Source organism: Helianthus annuus, chromosome 17 (assembly GCF_002127325.2).
Source record: "Helianthus annuus cultivar XRQ/B chromosome 17, HanXRQr2.0-SUNRISE, whole genome shotgun sequence".
NCBI classification, from domain to species: Eukaryota; Viridiplantae; Streptophyta; class Magnoliopsida; order Asterales; family Asteraceae; genus Helianthus; species Helianthus annuus.
In genome coordinates this window covers 178,093,497-178,104,387 of record NC_035449.2, presented here as the reverse complement: position 1 = coordinate 178,104,387, position 10,891 = coordinate 178,093,497, and the positions used below count along the sequence as shown (strand labels likewise).

The 10,891-nt window shown below is 40.2% G+C and overlaps 1 non-coding gene across 1 annotated transcript; it reads right to left on the bottom strand.

The window, feature by feature from the left end:
• Positions 1-5,540: 5,540 nt before the first annotated feature.
• Positions 5,541-5,647, bottom strand: LOC118489646. The gene has a single exon (XR_004887663.1). It is a non-coding gene; the product is annotated as a small nucleolar RNA R71 (small nucleolar RNA).
• Positions 5,648-10,891: the final 5,244 nt, after the last annotated feature.

Genomic DNA, 10,891 nt, shown 5'->3' with positions numbered 1-10,891 from the left:
TCGTGGCCTGGAGTTCCTTCTCAAGATCTGCTATCTTGAGATCCTTAAGCACGCCCATTTGTTGAAGGTCGGCAATCTGGCTCTCTTGATCCTCAACATGGCCAAGATAGGTCTCGATCTCGGCAAGTTTCTGCAAAAAGGGAAATAAGGTAAGTTCAGAACCGGATGATCCTCAAAGAAACAGGATACACAAACAGGATATTCGAAACGGATAACCAACAGGGGCAGTGATCCTTACCTCATTCACGTAGTCAAGGAATTGCTGACGGAGGAGGGGAAATCCTTGGAGATCTTCAGAGGTTTTCCTTTTTTTTCCCTTGCCCCGGATAGGTGCCTTGGGGGCTGAAACTGAAGGACTGGCAGCAGGAGCCTTCTTCCTCGAAGACTTGACGTTGGTGAGATCATCTATCCCAAATTTAGAAGCAGATTTGACAGACCTGGCAGACTTCCCAGCGCCTACACAATCAAAAAACAAGATAAGTTGCCTTATTAATCAAACAATCTTACATATAATTTATTTTCTATAAGGATACTTACTTGACATAGTGGCAGATGCAGAGGATACTTCTTGTGAATCTTGGACGGTGACTTGGAAACTTCTGACCTCAGGATCAAGCTTTTTAAAAGCCAAGACTCTCTCTCTTGCAGCAGGGGTTAATTTCAGATGAGCAATGGATATAGCTGCACAAGAGATAAAAAAGACATTAGTGATCCTCATCATATGAGACAGGACTGATAGTGATCCTTCGAGGATCCTCTATCCTACCATGAGTGGCCCATTCCTTGGGCAGATCCTTCCCATCTGGGATGGAATCCCTCCTAACAAAGAAAAAGCGACGCTTCCAATTTGTATCGTTCTTAGTGACCTTGAAGACAGGGTGATCCTCCCCGGCTTTCCGTTTCAGCAAGTACCGATGAGAACCAAATGTGGTAAGATCATAAAGCTCGGCCAACTCCGCCATCCCAAGATCAATCCCTTTCTGCTCAATGATCCTCTCGAAGGTATACAGAACCCTCCAGATCATCGGCATAGCTTGGATATAAGAGATGCCGGTTAAGGAAAAGAAAGATTGGGTGAAGGTTGGAAAAGGATACGAATACCCTATAGTGAACGGAGTAGCAGGAAAAGCCACCCAGACGTCTGAAACAAAGTCGCTCAAAGCTGTAGGAACAAAGGATTTGAAAACATCATTCGCCGGAAAGCGATGACGAATTCTGTCTACGTGAGCGTCAGTAAAACAACACCTCTCCGTAGGAGAATCCTTGATGATCCCCTGGCTTTTTAGGGGACTACTCTTCTTGGAATCCTTATGAGGAGAATTCCGGAGCAACATGCTTGTGACGGAATGGAAACCAAGTAAAAACAGAAAACAGAGCAAAGAGAATAGAGAAAGGAAAGAGAGAAGAGGAGAATACCTGATCAATCTTCGGTGGGGATTATAAAGGGAGTATATCCTGAATTTAAATACAAACTGATCCTCACCCTATCTCCTATTTATAATCATGATCTGCAGGGATTGTCACATCTATGACGTAATGATCACAACGGCTAGTCCATGTGTAACGGCTAGTTATTCGGAGTCGCCCGTTGGAGATAAGATCGAAACAAAATACAACTCATTAATTTACAATAAACTCCTTATATTTTGGGGGCAATTGTTATGGCTGGAATTTTATTATACATGATCCTTACACGTGATCCTAACCAATGATCCTTGTTTCTTTGGCAGATAGTGATCCTCAGCAGGACTTCAGGATCAGGATCATGGACCATTATAGGATCCTCATACTAACGGTCACCTCCGCTTAATGCAATGTTATTTTGCAGGAACATCTAGCAGGATACGCTCTTAGCATCATGATCAAGGGACGCGTCTTCACAATTATGGCAAGAGCTTAATCGGAGATAGACGTTGCACAGGATATGGAAACTTGGCTTGATTTATGGGCGGCAATTTAGGCTAGATTGTCTTTTATTTCTAAAGGGGTAATGAGCTGATAATTAGTCCTTTTACCTAAAATAGGTCACCTACACTTGTATAAATACCACTCTTCCTCATTTGGAAGAGGACACACGACATACAACACAATTCTCACACACTTAGACACTCAAAACAATAGTGATCCTTGTACTCAGCTCATTATCATCCGAAGTTGTAACTATATTTTTCTTATATTGAAGTTGGTGATCAGTAGTTGCCATCACCCGAGGTTTTTTATGCCGGAGATCATACATTGATCAAGGGCTTTTTCCTCGTATAAATCATTGTGTCTTTGCATCTTTATCACAGAAGTGATCCTTTACTTTCATAATTAACCAAGCATCATACCCCGTTTACATAAAGTTTGGTTACATTATCCTTGTGTGATTTTTGACCAAAACAGGTACCTAAATTAGAAAATTTACGTTACCGTATATTAGAAGAAGCTCATAAGTCTAAATATACGATGCATCCAGGAAGTGATAAAATGTACCAGGATTTAAGGAAAAATTTCTGGTGGATAGGAATGAAAAAGGACATAGCAGCCTATGTTTCTAAATGCTTAACTTGCTCACAAGTTAAAGCTGGTCATCAGAAACCCTCAGGTTTGTTACAACAATTAGAAATGCCAGTTTGGAAATGGGAATTGATAACAATGGATTTTGTTACCAAATTACCCAAAACAAGAAAAGGTAATGATACAATCTGGGTGATTGTAGATAGGCTAACCAAGTCAGCTCATTTCTTACCAATGAAGGAAACCTTTAGTATGGAACAATTAGCCAAATTATATGTAAATGAAATTGTTTCATTACATGGAATTCCTCTATCAATTGTTTCTGATAGGGATAGCCGTTTTACTTCTCATTTTTGGTCAAGCTTCCAAAAGGCAATGGGAACTAAGTTGAATTTAAGCACGGCTTATCATCCTCAAACTGACGGGCAAAGTGAAAGGACAGTCCAGACAATGGAAGACATGCTTAGAGCTTGTGTAATTGATTTCGGAGGTAACTGGGACGAACACTTACCTTTAATAGAATTTTCTTATAATAACAGCTATCACACAAGTATCAATGCTGCACCATTCGAAGCACTTTATGGACGAAAGTGCAGAACCCCAGTCTGTTGGGCAGAAATTGGGGAAAAACAATTATCTGGACCTGAGATAGTACAAGAAACAACTGACAAAATCATCCAAGTCAAGGAACGACTAAAAGCAGCACGTGATCGACAAAAGAGCTACGCTGACAACAGACGCAAACCATTGAAATTTCAAGTAGGAGATCAAGTATTATTAAAAGTCTCTCCTTAGAAATGAGTAGTAAGATTCATCAAAAGAGGAAAGCTAAGTCCCAGGTATATTGGACCTTTTAAGATTATTAAAAAAATAGGACCTGTAGCCTATCAGCTACAGCTGCCAGAGGAAATGGCAGGAATACATGATGTATTTCATGTATCTAATCTCAAAAAGTGCCTAGCTGATGAATCACTCATAGTACCTCTTAAAGATATAGAGGTAAATGAACAACTCAAATTTGTAGAGAGACCTCTACAAATTGAAGATAGGAAAATTAAAAATCTCAAGCATAAGAGATTAGTTCTGGTCAAAGTGAAGTGGGACTTCAAAAGAGGACCTGAATACACATGGGAGCTCGAATCAGAAATGCAAAGGAAATATCCACACTTGTTCCACTAGATCTCGAGGACGAGCTCTAAAACAAGGTGGGGAGGATATAACAACCCAAATGTAAACCGACACCCTCATAATTTTTCTTTTTCTTTTCTTCGACACCCTAATATATCTTAAAATGTCTCAATATGTCTTTATATGCACCCCGTATGTGAAAACCGAGCCCAAAGTAGATTATAACATATAAAATAAATTAAAAACCCTAAAAATTAAGCTGAGGCGGGCCGCTTAGGACCTCACCTCAACTTGACGCGGGCCGCATTAAGGTGTAACCGGACTCCGCTGAAATCTTTAGTTCATGCGGGCTGCGTATGGTTTCGTATAAGTTAATGCGGGCCGCGAGTGTCCCAATTGGTGGCGCAGCCCTGTGATGACACGTGTCATCATCGTGGCGGACCTATACGCTGACCCAGCCAAGCTACGCGTTGACCCAGCGTTGACGCGGGCCGCGTAAGCTTGGCCTATTCCTCACGCGGGCCACGTGAAGACGCGATTACAACCCTATAAATAGAAGGCAACGGGCCTTCAGTCTGATCGTTCATTTCTTTCTTTCCATCTCAATTTTCTGTAGTGGCGTTATTATACCCGGGCATTATACCCCCTAATTAGCGAGGTTCTGCTACGATGTAAGTATTATAACCCCTGGAGACGTATTAGATACTCTGCCCGATTGATCTAGGGTTCCGTAACGGCTGTCGTGGTTCTGCCCGATGTAGTCGTTGGAATGCCGTCTCGGGGAGGGTATTACTAATGTTAAAATGGGTTATTATACTAACACACATGCATTTGTGTAAATTATAGATATTCACCAGGAAACCCTAAAGAATAACCTAAAACAGCAATGTGAGTAATCTCCTTTTTGTTAACAGTTTTTACAAAACCTTAACCTTTTTACAATGCAATTTAGCAGTGATTGAGTCTTTGTAATTCTACAATTACTGCCGATATGTTGGGGTTTTGTATACAAAATGTGAGTAACGTTACCATTGGACGAAGAGTTAGCCAATGTGTAATATGACCCACAAGTCAGGATTGACAGTACTGAATGAGTAATTTGGTGGATATAAACATTGTAATCGCCCTCAATACTGTTTAAATTAATTTAATATTTTCTTGATTCAAACTGGGATTCACTCACCAGTATTTTCCACTGACAAAATGTTTTTATAACGCGTTTCAGGTAACACAATGTGAAAGCCAATTAGAAGCCAGCTGGACAGCACTGAAGGCTTGGAAAAGTGGCTATAAAAGTTACCTAAATAAAAGAAAGCGTTTATTTTAATAAAGTGGGATTTATCCCTGTAAATCAGTTTGTAATAAAAACTTGGGTTTTACCCATGCGTTTAATATTATAAAATATGGTGGTTTACTCTGATTTAATATTTCCTAACTACGGTCCTGATGAAAATTTCCGCTGCCAAATAAGTAATAACGTGATACCACCGAAGCTGGCTCGCGGCCGCCCGTTCCCGGGAATCAGGGATCAGGGGTTGTGACATACCTAATGGATTACCTACGGCCCACGATAGGTAATCTCGGTGCCGCTATCAATGCACTGAATGTCGATGCCAAGAACTTCGAGCTTCGGCCGCATTTGATACAAATGCTCCAAAACTCCGCAACCTTCCATGGGCTTGCGGACGAAGATCCCCATTTACATATTACCAACTTTTTGGAAATATGTGATACCTTTCAGAAAACAAAAACTACCAGCTAAGGCTTGGCTTAACACCCTCCGAATGTTTCCGTTTTCACTAAAAGACCGAGCTAAGGCTTAGCTTAACACCCTCCCAAGTGGTACGGTAAACACTTGGGATGAACTAGCCCAAAAGTTCTTATATAAGTATTTCCCTCTTTCTAAAACGGCTAAATTAATGACTGAAATTAATACATACTCACAAGAGGATGGGGAATCCTTATATGAAACTTGGGAAAGGTTCAAGGAGCTACTGAGAAAATGCCCTCATCATGGTCTTGCGGAATGGCAGCAAGTATCCACTTTCTATAATGGATTGTTGCCACATACAAGACAAACACTCGACTCTAGCTCTGGGGGACTTCTAGGTAATCGTCGCCCAAATGAAATTTATAATCAAATTTGAGGAAATTGCTCAAAACAATTTTCAATGGCACACTCCCCGAGGCACAAAATCTATTGCCCCTGGCGCCCATAAGGTTGATGAAAGCACTTCTTTACAAGCCCAAATCGAGGCCCTCTCTTCAAAAATCAAAAAATTAGAAATGGCAAAAACGGCCTTGGTTATGGCTTGCGAAGGGTGTGGTGGGCCACATGAAAATTGGAGTTGTATGAAAGAATTGGATAATCAAACCAAAACGGAAAACTACATTGATAATAGACCTAGGCCGTCGGGTCCTCCAACGGGTACCTACAACCAAGGATGGCGTAACCACCCTAACCTTGGTTGGAGAGAACCTGGTAATGGTAGTAATCAACAAAACCAAAACCAAGGAACAAACTTTCAACAACCAAGAAATGAGTCACAAAATTTCTCTCAACAACAACAAGGTGGACGAGAGAGGCTTTAATATACTATCTCATGCCTCATCTCCGACACCGAAAAGAAAAACTCGGATCGATTCCAACAAATGGAATCGAGTTTGAGAAATTAACAAGCTAGCATTCAAAACATTGAAAAACAACTAAATCAACTAGCTCAAAACTTCTCCGAGACACCACAAGGCGCATTACCCAGTGTAACAACCGTCAATAAAACTCGTAATTAGAATAATAATTATCCAATAAGAAAACCCTAATTAAGACACCCAAGTAATTTGGCGTAAACCCTGAAATTTCCGGAACAATCAGAATCAGGATCAGGGCCCCTAAAACTCGAGGGGGGCAAACCCTAATTGATAATTATCTTTATTAAAACGTTGCACAGTTCTTATTTGTTGAAAATGTTGATTCACCAAGGCTATAACCGAACTCAGCTAGGCTAGGAAATAGGCTGAACCATTTACGGACCGTAAGGGTTGGTCCTTACGGACCGTAAGCATACCAGTCAGCCTTACGGACCGTAAGGGTTAAGGCATACGGTCCGTAAGCGAAGTGAAATTCTGGCTATAAATAGCCGACCTTGGCACTTGAACTGTGGTGTTAAAACGTTGCACAAAGCTTCTGTGTACGTTGAGTTGTAACTGTTACACTACAAATAAACACACACGATCACGAGGTGCTGCCACAATCAGGGTAATAACTCGATCGCTATTACGATTCAACGTCCGATCGATTATAACTATCCAACGATAGTCCGGGTGCCGCTCAAATTGAGCTTGTACTTTGATTATTTGTCGTGATTTCGACTTGAATATTAGAGTGCTGTTCGAATTCGGACTATGCTCTGTTATTCGTTGTGAATCCGACTGAATTATCGAGTATTGCACTGATTAATCGTTGTGAGGGTTTAATCTCGTGAATTGACGTAACTGCTGTATTAGTTACTAACCTGCTTGTGTGTGCATTGTGTTAAATTAGGTTTAATCAAGGCTAATCAGTAGGCTTATATCTTGCTCGTTAATCTGCAATGTGAGTCATTCTTCTTTTAAACTGTTTTCTCACAGTTTGTGAGTAAGTTTACAAAACTCCAAGTTATTTTCAAAGGTTATAATTACAGGGATTAAGTCTATGTAATCACCATCTTACAGCCGGTATGTGGGGTTTTGTATACATTACTTATTTCCCGTCACACTTGGACAAACGGGTGGCCAAGGGGTGATCTGACCACAGTCACAGACACCATTGGACAAATGGGTTAGCCAATGGTTGGTCGAGTGACAAATACTGTGGGTAGTTGGTTTGATATCAGAAACATTGTAATTCCCCTTAATACTGTAATTTATAACTAACGGGTCGTTTTAGAAAAATAGACTGATTCACTCAGTATTTCCCCGCTGATAAAACCTTTTTCCAAACATGTTTCAGGTGATCTGTGTGATCCAGGAAAAGTGCAGTAAAGCACTACAAGCTCAGAAAAGTGGCTCATTGTGAATAAATAAATAAAACATGTTTTGGCAAATAATGATTTCTGTGTGGAATCAACGTATTGTAAATTATGGGAATTTATCCCTAAAAACTTTGTATAATATATTAAACGAGCATTTTACGGTGAAAAGATCCTGTAATAAAAGATTTCCGCTGCCGCATAAATTAGATACCACGGGTACCACTGGACTGCTCGCGGCTCCCGATTCCGTCCAGGGTGGGTCGGGGGTCGTGACAGAAGGTGGTATCAGAGCTAATAATTAATAACTACTGAGCCACTGATCGAGCCACTGATTTAAGCCTATTACGGAATTAAGTATTTGACAAAATACTTAATCCTACTAGTTATCATTCTGTGATTATTTTTTTGTATTAACTGATTATTTGTTAGTTACAGTATGGGTAAACAAAAGCTGTCTGCTATCTACCACAAATTAGATATTGCATCTTCTTCTAAAAACCCAGTAAACCTAGAAGAAGGAATCTTTGTCCGCAAGGCAAACTATGAGAATCCTCTTTCCCCAGTGAAAAGGGATTCGATACTTAAAAAGAGTCAGGAGAAAAAGAAACCCCGAACCAAGAGAGTTAGGTTTAACCCAGAAGTCCAAGAATTTGGTAATAATACCCCTTGGGAAGATAAAATAGACAAGAAATGGGCAAATCTTTATATGCTAGCTTCTGTAGCAGAAAAGGCAAACCTCTAAATATCTGATAAGTTGGACTAGTAAGCAAAATCACTATCCAGTAAATAAATAAAATCCTAGCATGTTTATTTCTGTTATCCTCTGTACAAATTAGTATGCAATAAAACTTCAGTGTTTGTTTGTTAAACTTTGTTCCAAAGTTTTAACATTGCATTCTTGTATTTTGCATATATACTATGCAGCATGAATGAGATATCAGAAGCATTCCAGAATCTCAACTTATATCCAGTGCCTATCGAAGTCTCTTACAACTTTACTGGTTACATTGCTGACATAGAAGAACTTGTGGAATTCAAAGCTCCACCGCTGGAAAAAGCCAAACCTAAAAAGAAAAGAAGATACGTAGGGTGGAGGAAAGTACGCCGTAGGAAACCAACCACTAGGAGACTTCTAAAATAGAAAATCCTGTAAGCATGAACAAGGGAAAGGAAATAGAAACTGGAGAAAGTTCGAAACCACCAGAAAAGGAATTAGGAATAGACCTAAAGCAAAAGGGAATAGAGATCGGAGAAAGCTCTAAACAGTCTGAGGAAATCATGTTCCAGGACGAAATAGACCGCCTACTGGATAATTGTGATGTTCTAGAGCCTATCAACAATAATCTCTTCTCTTATCCTGCTACAGCTCAATTCCCACTAAACCTAGGACCCGCTATTCCAGACCCACTAGTTCACACCAGACCATTAGGCCAAATGGAGGAATGGTGGACTAATGACTGGCAATTTCAAAATATAGTTAATAGTCCCTATAGTTTTCTCCCACAGTTTGATCCAGAACCTATCCCTAATCCGCCAATGAGCTATGAAAATTTAGCTGAGTTACGTCAGTTTGGTGAAGAACTGATATGCACCGGGAATAGGATCCGGGAAATGGGGGAGCAGATCTCTTGGAAGTACGACGAGAGGGAGCGTCGTTACTGAAACTGCCAGTGGACCAAAAGATAGGAAGGGCTGGAAAAAGTTTGTCTGTATTATAACTAATATAGTAAAACTGATTCTGTAAAATGAGCAATAAAACCTTGTAAGATATGGTGTGTACGGAGCCATATACAATATACAATAACAAAATGAAAGTCGAGAAATCGACAATTTTGGTTATGTTTGTATGTTGTAGTAATTTATGTATTCATCTGTGCTAAATTTGTTATTAATAAGTTAGACACTAATAAATTCCTACTAATTAGCAGATGGAAAACGCTAACAATGAACCAATTAATGAAGTAAATCAATCTGAGCAAGAACCGGAAGATCAATATATAACCCGACAAGATATTGAGCACTTTATCGCCCAAGGAATAGCCCATGCTATTCCAGAAATTGTGGCTGCTGTTCAAAAACCTGCCAAACCACCACAATTACATCCTAGTAAACGTACTCTGGAAGATAACGGCAGTAACAGCATAAATGGAGGCGGCAATAATAATGATCATGATCCGCAACAAGTCCCACTTCTAAAAAGAATAAAGGCTGCAACATCTGGTTGCACTTACAAAGAGTTTCTTGCTTGCCAACCCACTGAATTTGCAGGTAACGAAGGGGCAACTGCAACACTGCGCTGGTTAGAGAAAACCGAAGCAGTAATTGCAATAAGCAAATGTGCCGAAGAGGATCAAGTGATGTATGCATCAAATCTATTCAAAGTAGCACTAGAATGGTGAACACGGTCCTCCAGGCAAAAGGAAGAAGGATAGCCTATGCCATGAGCTGGGAAGAATTTAAGAATCTTGTAGAAAGAAAATTCTGTCCCGAATATGAAAAAGATCAAATGGCAAACAAATTCCTAAGTCACCGCATGACAGGGGTAGATTGCCGGGGCTATACTTCGACATTCTTTGAATACGCAAGGGTGGTGCCAACACTGGCTTCGCCAGAACCGGTACTCATTTCCCGTTACATCTGGGGGTTAATTAGTGAAATCCGAAACATTGTTAAAGCTGCGAGACCTCGTACCATTGACGATGCGGTAGAATTAGCTAACACCCTAACGGATGAATTGGTGCGCACAAGAGAGGAAGATCGTAAGAAGGAAATAGCTCAGAAGATTACCCAAGGATTTCGTATGGGTAATACCAAGAAAAGAGGAACAGGGCAATCCTCATCACCTCCTTTCTGCAGAAATTGCAAAAAGAAGCATTATGGACAATGCAATATAGTTTGCAATTTTTGCAAGGCAAAAGGACATTGTGAAGAAGACTGCAGGAAGAAAACAAGAATTTGTTATAACTGCAGAGAAATGGGACATTTTCAATCCGAATGTCCTAAGCTAGCTAAACCAGTAGACAACAAAGCTAAACCAGCTGAAGGAGCAACCAAGAAGAATGTACACGCATTCCAGCTGACCACTCAAGAGGCCGAACTCATTCCAGATGTGATAGCTGGTACGTTCCTAGTACATGACGTATTTGCAAAAGTATTATTTGACTCTGGTGCGAACCAAAGTTTTATTAATACTTCATTTTGTCAAGCTCTTAAGTTACCTTTAACCACTCTTAGGCAAATTTTCACAGTGGAAA